At 41.0% G+C, this 21,996-nt stretch overlaps 1 long non-coding RNA gene across 3 annotated transcripts in view; it reads right to left on the bottom strand.

The window, feature by feature from the left end:
• Positions 1-7,730: 7,730 nt before the first annotated feature.
• Positions 7,731-21,996, bottom strand: part of LOC112977109 — a 180,734-nt gene continuing 166,468 nt past the window's right edge. The window contains exons 7-9 of one of the 3 annotated variants that reach the window (XR_003257334.1): positions 15,061-15,160; positions 13,985-14,136; positions 7,731-13,855 (exon numbers count right to left, since the gene is read on the bottom strand). This is a non-coding gene — a long non-coding RNA (uncharacterized LOC112977109). The remainder of the gene's footprint in view (positions 13,856-13,984; positions 14,137-15,060; positions 15,161-21,996) is intronic. The other 2 variants (XR_003257336.1, XR_003257337.1) reach the window with 2 other exon arrangements.

The raw sequence follows: 21,996 nt of genomic DNA, 5'->3' as shown, positions 1-21,996 counted from the left end.
TAGACAACTGTCTTAAGGTAACACTGTTCATTTCATGCTTTATTAGCACAATCCTATTATGTTTGTTCCCCACTCATTTTAATTAACAGAACTGCAATATAATGGAGCCATGCTGAAGGCCCCATAGTTAAAGCTGCAATTTCTATTATAAACTCTATTTTTAGCTGTGTACGATTTTGACTAGGGAACAACAGCTTAGACTGAAAATTGTCAGGTTTATCTTGAAAACAAAACAGAAAAGAGTTTGGGGACTACAATCTGAAGACAACTGTCATGCCGGTTTTGAGTTGCAGGTCACTAACATTGCCTTAATTTTAAAGTTAACCCTCTCACACAGAACTCTCACATCTGAACATTGTAGTACTTCATTTCTTTGTAGGCATGGTATACAAAGCTTGTGTACAGTGCTGCAGAGAAAGTTAAAACTTTTGCACCCAGGTGTACATATAGCCAGCATTTGTGTGTATATGTCCACATTGATAAAAGTTGCTCTGCAAGGGGCAGTAGGAGGTGAAGGAATATGAGAGCTCGGGGTAATCTCACTATCTGCTAGCCCAAAGGGAGGTCTTTTTCATGCTCGACTCCCACAAAAAAGCAAAAGGAAGAGGTTACCCAGCCCGCTGTGCAAAGACAAGAAACTGCGCTCCCTTGGGAGCTAACAGCCCGCAGCATGGATCTAGGGTACCCGGCATCCAGAAGATCTCAGCTCCTTCAAGATGGCCCCTCTGCAGGACCATACTGCACCCACTGCCACCTCTCAGCTGTGCCCCATTTCACCTCCATCCGCTGGGAATCACGCCATGGGGCTGATTCTTTGCATCTGCGTCTTTTGGCACGCACCAGGATCCCTTTTTTTTCCTCCCAGTGTCCTTGGGGACTCAAATGCATGTATAAATTACATTTCCCAGCTAACGAAGAACTCAGACGAGTTCAAATCATAGAAAGAGCGCTTGGTTTGGAAGGACCAGGGATCTTACTTGAAGACACAACTGCTTACACGCACATGCACACCTATGGCACATACAGCACATAGGCTGGGTTAGAAGGGACTGGTGTGTTAAACAGGCCCAACCAATGAGCACTGTACCATCAAAAAAACCCTGCACCTGGGTAAAATACAACCTGTGTTTCTAGCCCTGATTCTGGAAATAAAACTCTCAGGATCACAATCCTGTTTAGTGTTCAAGACAAGACTATATTCTACTCTTCCTAGATACCACGCACTCTTTAAGAAGTCTGTAACATCTCCTAGTCACTGCAGCAATCTAACTTGGAGCTCTGCCTATTTTAAAGCATTATGGTTTCTATCCAAACTCTTTGGGACTGATGAGAAACAAGAAACACTTATTTAACAGTGAATGCCTTCACACCACTCATATTACTCTTCAAAAAATAACACATACAATATTTCCAAAAAGTTTGAGCCTCATAGATAGACTTTCTCTGAAAGAAAATAAGAGTCTGCATCACAAGGACAGACTTCAATGCTCAGCAAAGCAAAACTTATTTTGCATGAATCTGATATTTGCTTTTCATGAAGTCTACACTGAGCAAGGAGAGGCAGTTAGCATGCATGGGATGGAGAAATGATCACAGGGTTGCCTCAGGACAGCGTGGCAAGATTTTGAATTGGATGTAAGGAGGAAATTACTAGATAAGCAGATCCACTTTCTGGCTGGTATATAGACGAAGTTGCATTTTCTAGAGTATATAATGGAGAACAAAACAAAGCAGGTTGTTCTCTTCACTGCAGTGGCATCTCTCAAAAAAGGAAAGACAACCCCAGACTCCCTAGATGGCAGGGAATCTACAACGCTGATTTTGGACCCATAAAAGATGGGAAGAGAATAGCTCATATGGGAAATCTCCACTCTAAAAAATAGGTTTAAGAGAGCTTGTTTCATTTTCCAAAACCAGTAATAGAAAAGATATGATAGAAATGCTCAAGAACTTTTTAAAGTGTTGAACCTTCACTTACTGAAAAAGTATGGATTTTTTTGTCACTGACTTCAGTAGTAGAGGATCATGTCTTAATTAAAAAGTGGGATATTTTGGTCCTGTAAGTTCTGTGTGTGCATGTGTGAGATAAGGCAAATTGCTCCTAAACTTCCCTTCACCATTAATTTTGCACTTTTAAACACTTTTGCTTCTTTTAACTGTAACATTCTCCTCATATATATGCACACACATATTTTTATATATATATTTATTTATCTTCACATCACACTTTTATTAAACACTAAATTTAAACTTTTAATTTTATATTAAAAGTTTGCCCCCCCCCATTTTTTTTTTTAAACATGATACAATGCATGTGTGCCCTGCCATAAAATGCCAATCCCCATAAAATTCTTATTGCCAACATAGGAAAATTTACTGGAGGAACTTAGTCCGAGAAACACACTTACAGAAACAGTAACATCGGCAACTGGGATGGCTTTTGCGTGATAATCAGTCCAAGGACCACTTTACCCAGGTGTACATTCCTGCAGATCAGTATCATTGCATAACGTACAGGACATAGGGGCTAACAAGTGAAGCAGTGCCATAACCAGTGGAATCACCTATAAAATCTAACTGGCTTGTTTCATACCACATTGAGGACAGTGAGAAGAACAGGTAATCTCTAAATAATATCCTAGGGACAGGCAGAAGGACAGCGACATAGTGAAACTACCAAAAAGATGCAACACTGAAGCAGGTTCATCACACATCCCATTTCTTGCACACAGTCCATCTGAGATTTACAAGTGTTTGCTATCTCACCATCAATGAATCAATGGAATTACAAGCTTATTATGTACAGTCAGGCTTGGATTAAGCCACATATTCAGATACAATATATGAGTTTTTTTAATATTGGAATAATGTTTTGATTGTTTATTTTTTTAAACTATTACTATTTTATCAGAGCACAACTTACCAGCCTTTTATTAGCTTTTTAAGTGATTACCTCAAGGTCATCTTCAACAGACTTTACCATTATGTGAACAATTTCAAGAAGCTGTCTTTGGAAGGGTTTTATATCTTTAAGGGTTACAAGATTGGACTCTAAATCAGTCAAGTTACTTGATTCTGATGCAAACCAGGGGAAAAGTGTATGAATTAATTTCAGTGGAGATGAAAATTACTCACCAGTATCTCTATTCAGAGAAGCACCGTAATCCATTGTGGTGGTATTGGCAGCAGGACAAGACACATTACTCTTGCAATGAATCAGAGGGCGGAAAGGAAGCACGCTTGCCCATGAGGGATAGCAAAGCCAAGTTAAGTTGTCAGACTACTTCTCCATCCCGCAAGAGGCTGTGGATGACAACATATTTTTGTTTATTATTTGGTCAGTGCTACTTCATGCTTGAGGAAAGACAAAAAAAAGAGGAAAGAAAGAAAGCAACCAATATGGCAGGGCATGAAAATGAAAGCAGCCACGGCAGATTTAATTCAGAGCATTACAAAATAAATACAGAGGTAATGCTTCAGAAGTTGAACATCTTCCATGCTGTTTTCAAACTGGTAGGCTCTGTTGCCTCCTAATCAATATTCAGCATACAAGAAGGTGTCCCTCCTCTTTCAGGAACTAATGAGTGGTTAATGACCCTAATCTAGGATATAGCAGGTTGTTAATACCAGTACAAAAAGAGCCCTAGTGAGACAAGCAGTCGCTGGCAGCTAGCAGAACAGGAGAGCAAAAGAGTCATTTTATATAAACTAGCCACAAGCTGCACTTTTATCAGAGAAATCATGATAATTATTTGTTATGATATAGCCCTGCCTTATGCAAGCAGAACAAAAATGTTAACGTATTGTGACTTTTTAATATTACATTCATGAAGATTACACAGTTACTGTTTAAGTTCCTTCTGTGTTGTGCTGCATTTATACCATTAGTGCCACACTGTGGTTAGATAGACAGGCTCATATTTGAAAAAAAATTGTAGCTGACAATTAGCATTTAGCTGGGTGAAGTAGTAACAAATAGGACTTTCTACACGCAGGGTTACTTTTAAGTTACAAAGACTGCTTTATTTTTACTGGCATTTCAAAGGAAGGCAAGAAACAGAAAGCCTCATGCAAAATCCTGCAGTTCTCTGCTACACTGACAGAAGCTGCCTCCATGGAGCGTTTGCAAAGCTGTAGCTCAGGTAGGTTAAATAAAGTCCTTCCCAGCAGGCAGTACGCAGTATTTTTTTTAATATTAGGAAGATATTGCAATATATCTTATATCCATTTGCTGCCTTTTTTTTTTTAATAGCTCATTTGTATAAAATCCTACACTCATGCACAATAGAACTGGTCTTAATCTGTCTGTTGCCCTGTCCCAATAAAAGAGCTAGTTGTTCCTACATGGCAAATTAAATTTTGTTTTGCAGTCAGTCATAAAATGAGGCTTTACACATCCTACTCCCACAGTGGTTTGGAAGGCAATAGGAACATCCTGGCCATCCTGAACTCTGATGTAGCATCTGGGCCCTGAATAGGGCTGCAATTTGCTTCTAGAAAGATGCTTAAGTTGTTCCCAGACACCCTCCTATTTCCTCAGGGAAAGCAAAATGGGGTCTATAACCTGACTGCAAAGCAGAAGCTGGGGAGGTCCCTCTCCTTTCTCTGGCACCCTGCGAGTGCACCCTTCAAGAGAGGAAAGGGATTTGCCGCACCTCCCCAGGACCACAGAGTCCCACCACTTTTTAGCTGGTTCTCTAGGCTGCGTTAATGAAGGCCCAAAGGAGTTTGAGACCAGGAAACCTTTCTCAGGGAGCCAATTGGGATTAAAAATGGCTGAAAATTGTTAAAACCAAAGACCGGATATTAGTCACGCAATGTCACATAGGCGGCGGGGCAGAGCTCGCAGACCAGTGCTTCCCCCCCAGCTCCTTCTCCACGTGCCTGCGCGAGACCCCTCGCCCTGCCGAGCGCCGTTCCCTCACGGAGAAGCACACCGCTGCACTCACAGCCCAGTTTCTTAGTCACCTGCAAACATGCTCTGCTCTGATAGCTCCTACTATTTCCTTAGGTCAGCATATTTAAAGTTTTATATCCCTTATAGTCCTGGATATTGATTTGGAAAGACTGCAGGCGATCCAGGCTGCATTGACCCAGGCAGGAGGTATTTCCCTACCAGGGCACCTTTTCACCACTGTTTCACTCCCGGTGAAAACCTCTCTGTAGCCTCCTTTGATTTTACTCTGAGGCAGCGTAACATCATACAGGCAGCCCAAAAGCAGAGAACAATTTTTTTTTAATGCTATTATTACCTCTTTCTCACAACAGGCCAGTCATAGACTCAAACCCCACCAAAGCCATTATCGCAGCATTTCTTGAAGAGGAGCAGGAATCACCCCTTCTAACTTTGCTCCTCTTCTTTATAAATAAGTGTACCAGGCTGATTTTTCTAGAATGAGCCCCAGCTGTTTTCAAACTGTTACTTAACCCCTACCTTTTCAGCCTGAAATCAAGCAGCTCTTTTTCTCCCACATATGACACCTCTGATTGGGAATTTTCCTCATCATAGCTCATTCTTCACACTATAAATTGCTATAAATTGTAAAAACAGTGGTGAGCACTGAGGGAGTTTTTTTCCTTTTTCTGTAACTCTGATTTTGAGCTCTGTTTGTTGATCTCTTCCTTTTAAAAGGAAAGCCCCATTTGCTTCTTTTACTGGGCAACAATTCTCAGAGATGCTGACCATCCACATTTTCTATTGTTTCTATTCTATTAGTTTTGGATGTTCCTTAAATACAAAAATCAGACCTATTACCTGCATGCATAGATTGTAAAAATGCACTGTTCCAAACACAGACTTTGTGCAACTATCAGGCAACTATCTATAAATCCCTTCAAGTGCTAAAACTCAAGGACCTGTGCCCATCAAGAAACAGTTATCTTTAGCCATATATCAAGTAAGCTTTCAGGGTGTGGTAAATACATAATAATTTATACTTCTAATGGAGACCTACATGCTGTTCCAATTCATCATGGTAAATTCAGAGCAACTACACAGTTCTCAAACTTTCACAAAGTGTTTGGTCAATCACTTATGAGAAAAAGGATTGTTAGAGTGCTCCCATTCTGTTTGCATGCTTTGGACGTCTCCCTCTATGGAAAATAAGGAAAATGCAATATAGATTAAATAGACAAAATATATATTTATTATATGACTCCATCAACAGTCAAAAAACTGCAGAATCATACAGCTGAGAGAACAAAAAAGACACTGCTGAGGACACCAGGTACCTAACATATATTTTTGCCTTTGAACATCTCTTCTTCAGTTAATTAAAGGATGTATTACCCTGAACTGAAAATAAACTATTCTCAGGTTTCAAATGCACAGCACTTTCTTCCTTCCAACCAAATATATTTTTTCCTGAGATAACTTCTTTTTTCCAAAGAAATAGAAAAAATGCAGCAGCAAACCTGTCTTAGAAATAACAACTTACCTATTACATTGTAATAGTATTTAACTGACAACAAGGCAAACAACTAAAGAGCAACGTTATTTGCTCAGTCAGTCGCTTTTAGAGTGATAAAACAATCCAAAAATAAGGCCAGTAAAAAGCTGATGGAAAAAGGAAGGGTGAGAAAGCTGGGGAGAAAGAAGTGTGGCAATATAAAATATTCAGAGTACTTACATATGATATAGTTTCAGATACAGTGGCCACAAAATAGGAAAACAATTGCAGTGTTTGAAAACTAGAGCTGGGTAAATCAATGATTGCTTGTCATCAACCATGTCTCACACACATCATTTATTAAATCAGAATCCTTGCTTCATCTTCCTGGACAGAAACAATAAAAAACTACTCCATGCAGTTAAGCCTCAATCTGTATATCTGAAGAAGACAGAAATCAGATAAATTCATTTTAAGGAGGAAACCCTTTTTCTGATTTTCCTCATAGGTAGCAGTTTTTCAGCTCTCCACAGAGTTCCACCGCATGATTCTCAATCACAATTATTGCAGAAGCACTTACACAGAAATAGCGGTGATCTCAGCTGGATTCAGGGGCCTTTTCTGCCAGGTGAAATCAAAAAGCATTCAGTATTGATGACCCTAGAGGTCATCAGCTAAACGGGAAGGAAAAGTGAGGGTTATTGATATCATATTTACCAAGAAATACATGACTAAAATACAAGGAAAAGCTGATCCTGATTATCAATTATTCATATATTTTTACCATTTATATTAGCATAGTGTTTAGAAGCCTTTGTCCTGGGAGCTAAACACATTCTAGTAAATCCTTTACAAACACATAGCAAAAAGATGGCCTCGACCCCCAAACCAGCCAAGATGTAACATGGGGGAAGTGAGAAAGGGAGCACAAGGGGACAGCATCAGGCAGGATGACGGGTCGTGGTCTCCCCACCGGAGGAGTCTGACTCTTGGTTATTCTCTGTGGGCAGCAGGAGTCTTAAGGAGCAACGTGAAGGGGAGCAACAAAGATGTTCTGGAGATGAGTCTCCAAACTGTGAAGGCACCTCGAGGGAAGGCATCGCACTTGCAAACGTAGCGAAGTTGGCTGGTGTCCTGGGCTGCTCTGGGCAGGAGCTGATCTGCCACGTCTCCGTGGGAGGCGATACTCCTAGGCAGAGGCTGTGACCAGCGGGGTGGGGAAAAACGTCCGCCTTCTGCATGGCTACAATGAGGCAAAGCTTCATGGTCAAGCTCTGAGAAAAGGACACTGCAGTAACCAAGGCACAAATAATTAAAGCCTGGGCACAATTATTAGGGACCTTGTGTCTGGGATATGTCTATATCACACAGTCATTAGTGAGGGTGGCCTTCCTCTCTTCCCCTTCCTCCCATTTGCCTTTCTTGTGCTAAGCCATTTCCAACTCTTCAGCCTCTTGCCCTCTCTCCTGGTTTTCTCAGTTAAACCAAGCTAAAAAACAACGTGCAAGGCAGCTTCTGTCATAACCGGCATCACACACTAAGCACCGTATTAGCTAATTCATTAAATAGGCACCGAGAAAACAGGGAAAGGGATAAATTATACCCTTGTCTGTTTGCTCAGCTGCTGCACCCTGTCAGATGGGTGTTGTGGTGTTTGTTTATTAAAGCTTCCCTGCAAAGAGCAGCACGCAGAGCGCTCGGGCGCTGCCGGCGCGAAGGGCACGCTCCCCCTGCGCCGGCTTCCCTTCGAAAGGCTCTGCCCCGGCACCGCGCAGAAGCCCCTTCTGCTTCGCTGCTCCAGGGAACGTTTTAATCGCGGGGTATCGGTGCATTGATTTGGAGCAAGCACAGAATGGAGATGAAAAACTGGAGCTACATTTAAGATTGTGTGTAAAATTCAAAAATACATGAACAAAGCAGGCAAATTTCTATCCCAAAGGTATATGAAAATGAAACTGATACTTCAGTTTTAACTATCACTATCAGGAAAACCATCTTTTACCCACTTTTTCCGCCCTAAGCAGAGGTTCAGGCAGCAATACAGCATTTGAACCAGTATTGCTGAAGAAAATCAAACCTTTTTGTAACTGTTTTTTGCAGCTGATTGATGCATTCATGACAAGTTCATAGATCACAAATGACAAGGGCCAGCCTATACTGCTCCGCAGAATCAATTATAAAGCATTCTGGCTAATCACCTACACGGTCCTAAAGAGGTTCCTGGATATTTTGCCCCACTTCCCCATTTATATCTGTTGAGTCCTGACAAGTCTATAAAGACAAATGGGTAAAAAGGCAGCTGGAGATGGAGAAAAAAGAGAAAAAAATTAACCAATGAATTTTCATAAATTACATTAGAGATTCTTAGGGACTTAAAAGGGAAAATATTTATTTTAAATAACAGATGTAATGGCAATCACAATCATGCAGGCCTACAGTCACATAAGCAAGAATTAATTTCAGAATGGATACTGGCCATTCTGCTCATGGACTCGAGGACTTGGTTCTTGTTGCTGGATCTAGCTAAAAGTTCACTTATTCAGGGAAACCTGCCAGGATATACTAAACTTAAGGATTACACTAAGGATTAAGCTCATAAGTATTCTTTAATTTTGGATATTCAATTTTTTCATAAACCACTTGCCTAAAACAATCTGGGGTGAGGGATTCTCATACCAGGAACATTGCAAACAAGAATCGAGAGACTCAACTGGCTTTTCTCCTAAAACAGCAGGAAGTTCCTGGGATACAAAACATCTGAGAACATTTGGCCTACGCTACAGCATGAAGGCCAACATAATGGGACTCTAGGGACTGAATGGCAAGCGCTGACCCTGCCTTCTGAGAACTCCTGTTGTTGCAATGTAAATCTGCCCTTTCTAAAGGTAAACAACACAGCCCTACAAATCAACACTCCCGTAGACTTCAAAGCCACAGGGATATCCCTGTCAATATAGCACTCAAGTTAGAAATTAGCCTTAACACACCATATGACCAGTAAATAGTCAGTTAGCAGTCAGAGAGCAAAGGAGTGTTGATAGATGCAGTCGATTACTATTTTCCTGATAAAATAATAGCTTACGTAGCTCTCTGAAGCTAATGTAGAGTCGTGCTTTAAACCATGACCCTCAGATGCCATGAGTTTCGAGGATCTGGCCATTCTCTTCGCCACAATGCTCACTCACTTTAGACACTTAAAACTGTAAAGCTTCCAAGGAGACAGAACAAACATTAGTTTAAGTCATCCAAATGAACATCTGCATCTGTACGAACCACATGTGGAAGCAAACAGCTTGAGCTATTCTCTCCAGCTGGGCTAAAGTGACCTTAGCTTAAATCTTCCTGAATTGCGACTAATGACCCAGAACGTCCTTTGCAACAATTTAAACAAATAAACAAACACTCTGACATCTTCTGACAGCATCTGAATCTTCTCTTTCTGTTTGCTTAGTATCTTGCCAGATCATCTTGATACTGCTCATGAAAAACAACTGTCAGGATCTGTTAGAGAAGAGCTCTTCAGATACTGGACTAGGGACCATAGCTCTGCACAAGGCCACCTTAGCTCCAGAGTAAGGGTGATAGCTGGAAAGGAGGTCAATAGAGCACAAACTGAAGAGAGTCACACACATAATTTCAGATCAATCAAATTGGGCAGATTTTTAGCCTGGATGCAGGAAATGTGGAAACTGTGACACTGATCAAAACAGGAATTTGCTCTGATGAATCAGGATTTGCTTCATATTTGGGGGAGAGGGGCAGCAGTCCACTGAGTCAAGCCTTTTTTGGCTAGTGGTTTTCTCACGTGACTGTGATCAGGGAAGTGCAGGCTAATATTGGAGCCCTATAAAATCCTTGCACCTAATATGGTTTCTTTCACATCCCATATGGCAGAAGCCAATAAACCTCCTAGAACGTGACATGAGCGTCATACTGTACATTTTGGAAGATCTAAGCCTAACAAGTGTGCAAGAAAACAGGTAACAGTATAATAGCTCCTCCCCTGGCAACACAGAGACAAGGAGGCTCCAAATCAGCCACAAAAGCTGGCACCCATGAGCCAACATGAGAGAAGGTAGCGAGCAGCTGCTCAGATCCAATCCTCTCTAGGAGAAACTGAGGCACAACGCCCCCGAGACGCAGTCCTACAACCATAAAGGCCTGCTCCTCACATGCAGGGTTGGAGGATGAGGAGGCAGCAGCTGCCACCTTCTGCATCATTGAGATTATTCTCCAAGGGGTGGGTGAGCGGTTCCTGGCCTGGCACAGGCAGGCTCCCAACAGGGCCATGCTTCATCCCTGCTCTTGAAACTGGGCCACTATTCCAAGAACATACCAGGCCAGACAGCGAATACCCTCGGCAGCCCAGTGAGAAGGGGATTCAGGCAGCAAGACAGTATCCTGGAGTCTGGTCCCTGCTGCACATGGTCACTCTGCAGTTTGCTGTAAAGAATCACTGGATGAAGTGCATAAACTGTGCCGCGGTTCACTCAAAGCCTGCACAGCACAGCAAGGGCATGACTTTGTCTGTGCCCTGACTGCTTATTCCTTCACTTCAAATTGTCCATACCAGTTTTGTGTTCTGTTTGAACATCCTTTCATGGAAGCTTCATTTCTGTTCATTTCCTGTAAAAACTGCATTTGGTTACGATGTAATTATTATAATCAAATTTAACAATGACTAAGCTCTATGTAAGCAATCTAGTTCATGTAAACAAAAATAGTCAGATTGCCAGAATGCAAAATGTTGGTCTTTGACTCTGCAACTGCAAGCAATGATGGCATAATAGTACAAGGAAATTATAATACGACTTGTTTGAAGCGGACTTTTCTTTTGAAAAATCATTCTTTAGACCCATTAGAAGTGTTTTCAGTTGCAGTTGCATTTCAAAACCTTCCTGATTAAACAGTTAGAAAACAGGAAGCTATTCGTCTTCCCAGCAAAGTCTTGCAAACTCAGACCAGAATAAAAAGACTGCTCTGGGTTGGCTCCCAGTGCCCCTCCTCTCTCCAAGCCTTTTCTTTTCTATGGTGGCTATATCTTCTGTCTCAAGATCTCTGCTTTCATTTATAAAGAAGTCTCTAGCTGCTTTGATCACAAAGAAAACCTTTGAAATGTGAAATGAGTTTAAACCAATGCATCAATGTGTGCTCAAGTCTTTAGACACCTGTAATAACAGTAGTTGGATGTGTGAACTGTCCTATTCACTTCAGCAGAGTGCAAATTCTAAAGCCAAGTTAAATAGGGGACACACGGTCCGGTGATTAGATCATTATTTTGGCATTTGTGATACTCAGGTTTAGTTTTCTGCTGATCCACAGAGTTATGGGAATTTGGGCAAGTCACTTGGCAGCAGAGTCCATGCAGTGTCCATTTCCCCTGGGGCCTGGAGTCCGGGCTGTGCCGGAGTGGAACGGCTCTGCCTCCTGCTCGCTGTTATTCTCGTTTCCATCCACTGTTAGATTTGCGCAGGATTACAGGATTTGGCCCCGAGACTGCAAATCAGTTAACAAAACATGCAAATTACCATATCGCACTTTGAACAGCCCATGCTCTCAGAGTTCATTAACTCCAGAAATGATGATAGGATGCAACATTGCCTTTATAAAGAAAATATACAGTAAATTAAAGGTCAGTACAACAACAGATGTGAAGAGTGAAAGGAAGAAAGACTCATCTTGCAACCAGAGCACTTCAACTTGGACTCTGACACAGCATTTCTGTATGGCATTTTAAAAGAGAAATTTAATGATGTTTAAACATTTTTTTTTTTCTGATGAAGCAGATGAAACAATAAGTTAATGGAGTAACAACTGTTAAAGATTAGCAGTGAAAGGACTGGCTCTCCTTAAAAACAGAGTAACATGATAGGGAGGGGTGTTTGTGTGTGTGTGTGTGTGTGTGTGTGTGTGTGTGTAAAATTGATGTAGCTGTATGTATTGTTTCCCACTTAATTGCATGCGGATTTGGATCAGCAACCCTACAGACACAAACACAGAAGAATTCACTATGTTTTCTTTATCCACAATTATGACAGGCTCACCGCACCAACGATGCTTTGTCAGATTACTCACTGAAATAGCTCTGGCTGTAATTTTTTTTTTTTTCATAAAAATCCCTGCCATATTACAGTACAGCAAATCCATAATTTTACTGATACAGACAGTTCCACTGACTTTCAAGAGGACTCTGAGGAGGAAGAAAAGTCTTCACCTAGGCATGCCTTTGAGTAACTTGGCCCTACATCACATCTATTCTGGCCAAATGAAAATGATCGGCCATATCTATTTTTATGGAGCATCTATAATTTAAAAATGAATAAAAAGCTACCATTAAAAACCATTGCAGCGATCAAAGCTGGAGCGGAATTAAAACTGTACAAAAATCAAATCTTTCTTTCCATTCCTCAGTCCATCGATGCAAGCAAGAAGGGAATTCTTCCCTTCAAACTGGCCTTTCATAGAAAGTGAGGCCATCTCATCTTCTGCCAAGCTTCAGGTAATGTACAAGGATAAGGTCATATCTTTTAAGATGTACCATTAGCTTCCTTACTGCTGGAGAAAATTAAAAAGGAAAATTGCCTGTCACACCCAGAAAGCTAAGCTGATGATGAAGGCTGAAGTCTGCTCAGATTTTCATTCCTGGGCTTAGACTTTAAGGTTAGCTTATTTATTTGTTTTCATGCGCCTTCAGTGCTGTTTAAAATACAAAACCTACCAAGTATTTGCTTTCTTGCAAAGATGATAAATTGGGCTAGATTTTCAATGTGCTGTATACATACAACCCCTCCTTTTGGGTGATCTGGAAGGGTCTTGGGTAATTTTATCTTTTCGATGGCATGTAATCTTCAGTGCTGGAATGAGGCATTTTCTCTCTGTTTTCCCTTCACCATCTAACTGGTGGCTGAGTTGATGACACCAGAATTGATGTGCCTAGGAAGAGAAACTTGCTATTTTTTATTGCTTATATGTTATCTTTTAGCTTTACTATTATTTTTTCTGTACACACTGTTTGGAGAGCAGTAGACCTATCACACTGCATCTCTTTCCAAGTGTCAGCTTGCTCATTCAAGCAATGACCTTACTTTACTTCCACAAGCCTAAAGATGTGTTTGTTAAAAGAGGCAATTGGACACACTCAGATAGCCTGCCGGGCATTGTAACTTTGTGCATATGAAAGATGCTACAGAAACTGATGGATTTTAAAGTATCCTTTCGCTTGGATATCTTATAGCTGACTCTTTCACTGTAGCTTCTGTTTTACTGATATGTGTCAGGGCAAATTTCAAAGCCTTCAAAGTATAAAGAAAAAGGATACATTAAAGTAACCATGAAAGTCTATTTTAAACCAACAGAAGCAAACAGCCTTGTTGCTTCATCTCCATAAGAAATGCATCCACTTATGCCTTGGGACAACAGACCTTGAAGGTCACTTCTGCTGGAGAGGCACAGAAGCTATGGCTCTGCTAAGAAGAAGAAAAGAAGAAGATGATGTTATAACACCCGCAGACTGCCTTCCAGTTTCATCCTGTGAGCCATATAAAGCTATTAATCCAATGGAGAGATGTTTTGCCTCCCAGATGAAGCCAGCTTACTTGGTATCACAGCCTGCACGGTGCACAATCCAGAGCTGCTGTTGAAACCAGGCAGGCATACCACAGCAGGAGTCTGTGAGGGCATCATGTTATCTCATGAGGCAGCCAGGAGCTCATCAGTCCTGAACACCAAAGACTTATCTTGAATTGTCCTGGAAAAACACAGGAGAAAAAGAGTCACCTTCATAACTTCAAAAGCAAGGCAAGATTTGCAAGTGGTTTTATTAGACCAACTGGTGGTCTTGGAAAAATTAGACAAGCTTTAGGCAGATGAGCCATACTCACATGATAGCAAAATACCACATAAGTTCAAAACCAAAAACTCTCTTCCTCCCTGCCCTCCCATCCCTCTCAGTTCCTAACCCTGATATGTTAGGGCCAGCCTATAGGCAAAATTTCCCCTGGACATATAGACCTCTTCCAAAGCCCTCACACTTCCTCTGTCCCACCTTGCTGACATCTGTAGGTCTGCCCTTCCTTCGACAGATTTTCTCTCTGGTTGCAAGAAATGGATTAACCCTTTCTTCCCCGTCTGTGGGGAGGAAGAACACCCAGCACATTACAATATTTAAAACGGTGATTACAATGCCCTGTCTAATACCTAGAAGGGGCCAGAAGTCATCAGACTGTGTGGTCCAAAGTGGCACATACAGTACAAAAGAACTGCTTAGAGAAAAAGAGAATTGCTTCCTTCTTAAGGGTGCACCGCTCACCGCTGTCTACACCCACGACGTTTCCTTTGTGCTCCGTGGAATCCCTCACCGCTCCAGTCTCAGCAGTTTTGCCATCTGTCTTCGAGAGGCTGTGGCTCCTCACTGGAGCACGTCCAGCAACTGAGCCCCCTCCCTCCAAGACACCACTGATCATAGTCATTGCAAAAAGGGACTGCATTCAAAACCCGGGTCTATCTCACAACAGCAATGACTATTCACTGGCTTATAAGACAGTCTTTGTTAGTAATATTTGCGTTAATGTATAAAGGGAAAGGAGTCAGCGAATGAGAAACTCATGAGAACTGAGCAAGAATGGAAGAATCAAGTGGCAAGTTTCAGTGTTACCACGTCAAGTTTCATTACCTTACACGTACAAAGGTTGCTGGTGGTTAAATCATCTTCCAGGAAAGGACTATGGCAATAAACCCCATCCTGTGGCCAGTCTGTCGAGTCTGCAGACACTCTGCAAGACATAATAAAGTAACTGCTTGATGCAAAACCACAACTTCCAAAAAGAAAAGTAGAAATGCAGGTATACACAGCAAATTGTACACTTGAATCCAACAGACATTGCAGGAAGCGAATGCTAATCAGATTTACATTTTTAGACCATTTTCTCTCCTCCTTCTACCATTCAATACAGTTCTGATTTTTCAAAAACAAAGGAGACTTTCTGTGACAAAAGACTCCTGCTTTCATTTTTCTTAAGATTATCATTTAATGTACACAGTGTTTAATTTACAGACCAAAACAATCAACAATATGGAAATAGTATTTATCAATAAATTCAGGTTTTATTCATAAGTACAGTATACTTGTATGCATAAAACATGATGTGAAGCATAGCTTTATGTATTTTTACCAGGCAAACTTAAACTTTGATTTACATCCGTTTCACTAAAACTTTATTGCTTCCTCGTCAGACAGTACAGATTCCTTTCTGTATCTTAGATGGTAAATATAGTTAATGTGCTGAGGCTGCAATGGATCAGCAGTGAAGCTGTTTAATAGTGACATAAATTATTTCAGTGACTTTTCCTGCAAGTGAGAGATGACTCCATGTGCTATAAACTAATACCAAAGGAATGATGCTCTTTCATCCTAGCAAAGTGCCTGAGCTATATTGTTTTTGTATCCTGTTGGGGATGCTACAAATGTAGCATGTATTACAACTATATGCACTTAGGCCATTTTTCTTTGCTGTTTTTAATGCTCTCCTGCACTGAAAATTGAGCTTCAGTGTCTGAATGAAGGCAAAGCCAATTACTTTCTTTGAAACCTTTCTTTAAAGTCTGCAAACCCCAAAAGATTTTTTAAAAATCTTTCCAGTAAATTAAAAATATATTTAAAAATAATTATGCCTGTTGAAATTCAGAAGTACGAGGCATGAACGAGCTGGGTGGCTGGAGAGACACATGCATGCACGTGGCATGCCCTGTTCCATCTCCATTAGCCCACCCTTGTCTCTAGAGACCATTTCATAGTTTCCAGAGCATTTTGCTCAACTTTCAGGTCAAGTGCACTTCTAGTAGGAAACCAGTTTCTACTTGTCTTCAAATTGGTCACTCATAAAAGAGCTTTCCTGTGTATTGTGGTTCCTTGATAGGAATCACAGGAACGCAGGGGAATGGAGCAGACATTTATTTCAGTGCCAGAAAAAATTTGCCATTAGACTGTCAGCTGATGCTGAAGTCCATCCTGTGAGTGGTTTTCACCTATTCAGTGCCGCTGTACTGTGCGTATTGTGTGGAAGAGGACATGTCCTTGACCCCACAGAAATTCGCCTTCTTCCCTCCCTCGTACAAGTCCTTACACACTTAACTGCAGTGTCCCCCTCTCTGTACCTCTCCCAGAGGTAACTTTGGCCGTCCCACAGAAGTTTCCTTTGCTCTTTGTTTTTATCCCTCCACCAGTGTGAGGGACCTCATACAGGACTTCTCAACCTCACTTCCCGCTTTTCCGCTCTTCCCCAAGCATTCTTTCCTCTTTATTTCTCCCTCCTCTCCATCTCCTCGCATGAACCTAAACTGGCTTCCTTCTTTACGTTGTCCTTTATCTGTTTCTCTTTGGACCAATGCTAACCTCTTTTTCCCTGTACCCCAAATGCAAATACATGGTCTATGACTGCTTTCTCAGCTTCCTTCCCCAGCACCATCCTTCTCCACCAGCTCCATCAGTCTCTGCTCCGCCCACACTGAGATAGTCCCCAGTTCCTCTTACAACTGGCATTACTGTCTCTCGCTGCTGCCCTCCCATATTTCTATAGCACCTTCTCCCGAGTGCGGCAACGCTCCTTCCCCGGGGTCCTCCACGATCCCCAGCAACGCCTCTGCCTCTGCTTTGTCCTAATGCAGCCCCGGTCGCATCAGCCCCTTGGTCTCCCTCTCGCTCACAGCGCTCAAGGTTTATCCACTTAGGACAAATTTTTTCATCATAAAAAGATAAAACAATACATTTCCTAAGCGTACGAGAAAAAGTTATTTGCTTAATCATCTTATGTTCAAAATTATTCTCGGGGCTCTATTCTTGTTTTCACACAGAATGCAAAATAGGAACAAACTAAGCGTTTTCGTTGTGATATGTAAAAGGAGCATACAGCCTCCCTCTTCTGTCCTGCACCGTGTGCAACGTCCCTCTTCCCTGCACCCGTACCATCCGCCAGTGACACCCACTCTGCCGGTAACAGGAATGGCCCCGTCCCACTCTCTCACTGTTACTTGGTGTGTATGCAGAAAACTCAGCGCTTCCCAGGTCTCAAAGCTCTTTCCATCACTCCAGCGGACAATGCAAGGACTATTTCAGTTCTACTTTTAGAATTTAGGCTAAAAGTAAGGATGGCCTGCACCTATCTTCCATCTGACCTCTTCTGAACTTTTTTTTTTTTTTTTGAGAGAAGGGGATTGGAGCCGTCCCTTGCGACTAACTTCTCATTTAATATAAAGCTAACAAAAGCACCAAGGTAACAGTTAATTTCCCATAGTTCTTCCCCCTTTCCAATTCCAGAAATAGGCAAGCACTGAATAAAAAGCACAAAATTGTCCTAGCAATATTACAACTGAAGTATAATCAAAAGGAACCTAAATTATATAAAATTTAATTATAGTGATAAAGGCATTGAACTTTGGGTTATTTCTTTCTACATTTTCTCCCAAAGGTCTTAAATTATGTTTCACAGTCTAAACTGGCTTGCACGGGGGAGAAATTCTGGGAATTATCAATCTTTTCTGTAGTGGCTAAAGATTTCCTTAAGACACAAGAGATAGTACTTAATCTGAAAGATCTCCATCACTTTCAACATTATTTTAGATAAATCTATGATGAAAACTCAAGTTATCTCCACAGAAATCTCCAGTATGGTCTCAGTCTAGCTCTCCATGGTCTATTTAGAGCAGGCATATTTATTAAGGGAATGTTCAAAATGTACCATAATATAAACTGTATCAGAAGGTTCATGCTTTATTTGTAGTTCTAAGAGAAATAACACATTAATTTCCGTTATTGATAGGGTTTCCACTTCCCTCAGCAAAAAATCAGAAGCTTTTCACCACATGCCCTTTAAGTCCTCCTAGACTTTGGACCACCACCTGGTGCATGTCTCGCATTACAAGGCTGAAAACAGCCAGTCTCTTTCCTGGCCTGCTGTCCCAGGCGCTTCCAGAAGATTAAATTCCCAGCGAGCTCCTGAGCGCCTCGACGGCAGGCAATCTGCGCCCCATTGCCCAAGTCTGTAGAACTGTAAGGACTCTAAGGCAGTGCTGGCAATTTTCAGCAATTCTACAAGCGTTTTAATTAGATGGCCTACGTGCTGTAACATTCACCCTTTTCCACTTGAATGTATCATCCATTCAGTTTACTAATTATCATTACACTTTATCGTCCTTCTCTTCCCCCTTTTCCCGGCACACGAACCATCGTTCTGATGGTTCCCATCTTCCAGAAGCTCCAGCACATGAAACATGCCCCGGAAAACACCTCTTGATGCACAGACACGCTGTGATTACAAAGATTATTGCTATGATTTTCTTTTCACGGGAACCAATTAAATCAACCTATTTCCGCAGAAATCAATGGAATCTCATCTGTTTGGATTTCTTACAGCCGAGAATGAAATTGTCAGTATGTTTCTAGCATTTTTAGGATGACAGCCCTCAGTTTAGGTGGCTGATATGAATGAATGCAGTGCTGTGTGCCTGCACTCGGAAACAACAGCTCTAGGAAGTCTCGATTACTCCATCCTCTCCTCCCTTTAAAGTTCTCTTATTACCACACATGCTTCAAATCCTATTGCTTCCCATGTAAAAGCAATGTCAAGGTATAGAAGGCAGCTGGAAACTCCACTTTAAACATTAACACTAGTGAATATTTTTCTGATGCTTATTTCACCCAAAATGGCCCAGAAACACACACTGTTATTTACAGTGACTTACTACCTCCATTATTAGATATGATAACTGCACAGAAGAGACTGACATAATCCAAAATCCACAGAAAATGACAACAGAAGTGTCTATGATGCCAGGCCAGCTTTTGCCTTACTAGAAGAGCCTTTTTTGTATCCTGGAAGCCTTTGCTTTTTTATGTATGTTACGGCAGGGTTGTATGCCCAGGGTAAATAAAACTAACTTTGGGAGAAAAATAAGGGATTTCTTAGCAATAAAGTTTTGTTCTAAAAATGCCAGGTTATGAAGAGGAGACTGAAGGTGTCACCTAAATTACTGACATAATCCAAATGTTTTTGGAAGTCGAAACTCCCCAAAAGTTTGGTTGTAAACACTTTGTCCCCTATTATTATTTCTTCTCTTTCTGCTTGAGGACTCCTTCAGAGAATCACCATTCATAAAAGCATCGGAGAAGGACAAGAACAGACACTTGGGGGGGTTTTCATACACAGACAGTTTTAGGTACGGTTAAAGCTGAGAGATCAGCCAGTCAGAGGTCTGTAGTTCATCTTGCCTTTCATTTTCTCCTGKTTTTTCTGATTATCAACAAAATCAATAAAGTTATGCCCAGTGTCTGGGACTTGTTTTCCAGCTCTGTATGCATGAAAAATGATTGATTTCAATCGTACTACAGAAAAAACAGACTACCATCATTTTTACCACCAAGGTACTATATTTGAACTTCACTGAACTTATCAGCCTATAATTAAATGCTTGCTGTGTCTTTCAGACTTTAAAACTAGTAGATCTCATTTCAGTGATGTCTCAATTTTATTCACAGAATGGTAAAAGAACACAGTATTTCCCACTTTTTCAGCTCCCAGTTTGTTTATCAGTTTTGAAAAGCCATTTGACTAATTCAGTTGATTTAGCTGAAAATTAAATGAAAACGTATTCTCTGTACCACTGTCAAAAGCTCCGGTCCCACATAGTTAGCCAGTGGCTTCCAGCTGCTCTGTGATCTGGCTCCCTTCACCACTTCACTTGTGAACTATTTTACTTCTTAAATTTAATTTTATTTCAATATCTATAAATAGTTAAAGGAATTAATAGAAATTGTCACAGTTTCAAATACAATATCAAATGGCTTTATTATTAAAAAGGAAAAATAAACTGAAAGTATAAAAAAAATCCTATTTCAGCTTTAGAAATGTGATTTTTCTATCAATTTTAGCCAGTCTCATATCACTACATTTCCATCTGTATAGACAGACACATATTGAACAATCTTACTCGATACTTAGAGTCTAGAAAGATTGGTACGAGTTAAGGGGACTTGCTGTTGCTGGACAACAGGCTGAAAAATGCCACAGAAATGTTGAACACTGTTTCATTTCTATCCGAGTCCCAGACCACTGCGGATAAAAAACTTCCAAAGAGTGAATTATTGTAGTTCTTGGAAGTAAAGTAACGAAACAGCCTGCTTTTCGGCTACCACATTTTCAGTGCAATCATTTTTCCCTTTGTTCACGTCTGCACCACTTTGGAAGAAAGCACTTCACCTACAGGCAGCTCCGAGTGGTCCTGCCTTTCTGTTGGATCACACATCCATTCAGAAGCCATCTGGCCTCGTAATACTTCAGCAGTACATCTCTTTTTAGGTTGTGCATGTTCAGCTTCAAATGGCATCACTAATTTTTTTTTTAATGGCACATCTTTCTCTAGTCATTTCTGCACCTTTAGATTTGAATATGCATTTTTACATTGCCTAAAAAATTCCAAAATAGCACATCTGTACTAGAAATAGGGAAGTCATTCCCTTCTGCATTGCAGTCCCGTCAGTCATTCATACCTGTGCAAAATAAGTGCAGCATAAACAAAATGCCAGGTCTGATTTGACAACTGTGCAATGCATAAATAAGGTGCAAAGCAGTGAATGACCGGCTACAGAAACTTTACAGTGGGTTACTGGGTAGGCACAGTAGTTTGAAAATTGTAGGTGCCAATAACTATGTAAATAGGAATACAGGACTGTATTTCCTACACATGTACGGTATTTCTTGTATATGTCACAGTCTCCTTAATACGGTATCTCTCTGAACATATGAAATTGATGGGTTTTGCACCATCTGTACCCAGAAGATGTATAGGATAGCAGAAGCCACAGTGAGTGATATAAAAATAAAAGTATTGAAAAAAGAAACCATTTCTTGCAATCCAATAAAAGCTGGTTTCTAGCAGAGATGGTAAAGGAATTTTTCAAAATACTTACTCTTGCAAATAATCTTCTTGGAGCGAGTGACTAATTTAACCCCCTAAGCTAACATCTACGCACACTTCAGAGCAATCTCTACAACAGCACTGGCATCAGTAACACTCTCTAGCTTTGTCTACAGCTGCACTCCAGCTACTCGCACGGCCTATGTCCAAGGAAAGCCATTCTTTTATTGGTTTCATTTCACTTTCATACTCTATTTCTGGAGTAAAATATATACTTCCTAGGGGAAGCAGCATGTTCCAGTGGGATCAGTACCAGTGCAGCAGCAAGAAGATGCAGATTCAGGTTTTAAATCTGTGGCTGACTTGCTGTACAGTCTTGTTACCTAACTTCAGTTCACCACTATATAAAAGGGCAGGACATAATGAGCATGTGTATTAGTAGAATGCTTCGAGATCTAAACAAGTATTGAGCATTACTATAAAATTTAAGATCTGGTATGAAGGCACCCAGGAAACATAATACAGTTTTACTGAACATCCAGCTGTTTTCTTGAACTGTGTTGCTTCTGCCCCGTCAAGGCACACGAAGCACTGGCTATTCCTAAGGAAGCCTGGGTTTGAGTGCTGTTGCTCACGGTCATATCGTGCCTGCTCAGGTGGGCTTTTCTAATTTCTTAACCAACCAGCACGCCCTGGCTGG

Source organism: Apteryx rowi, unplaced genomic scaffold, assembly GCF_003343035.1.
Source record: "Apteryx rowi isolate R43461 unplaced genomic scaffold, aptRow1 scaffold_8, whole genome shotgun sequence".
NCBI classification, from domain to species: Eukaryota; Metazoa; Chordata; class Aves; order Apterygiformes; family Apterygidae; genus Apteryx; species Apteryx rowi.
The sequence above is the reverse complement of the archived record's forward strand: the minus strand, read 5'-3'. Positions and strand labels throughout refer to the sequence as shown.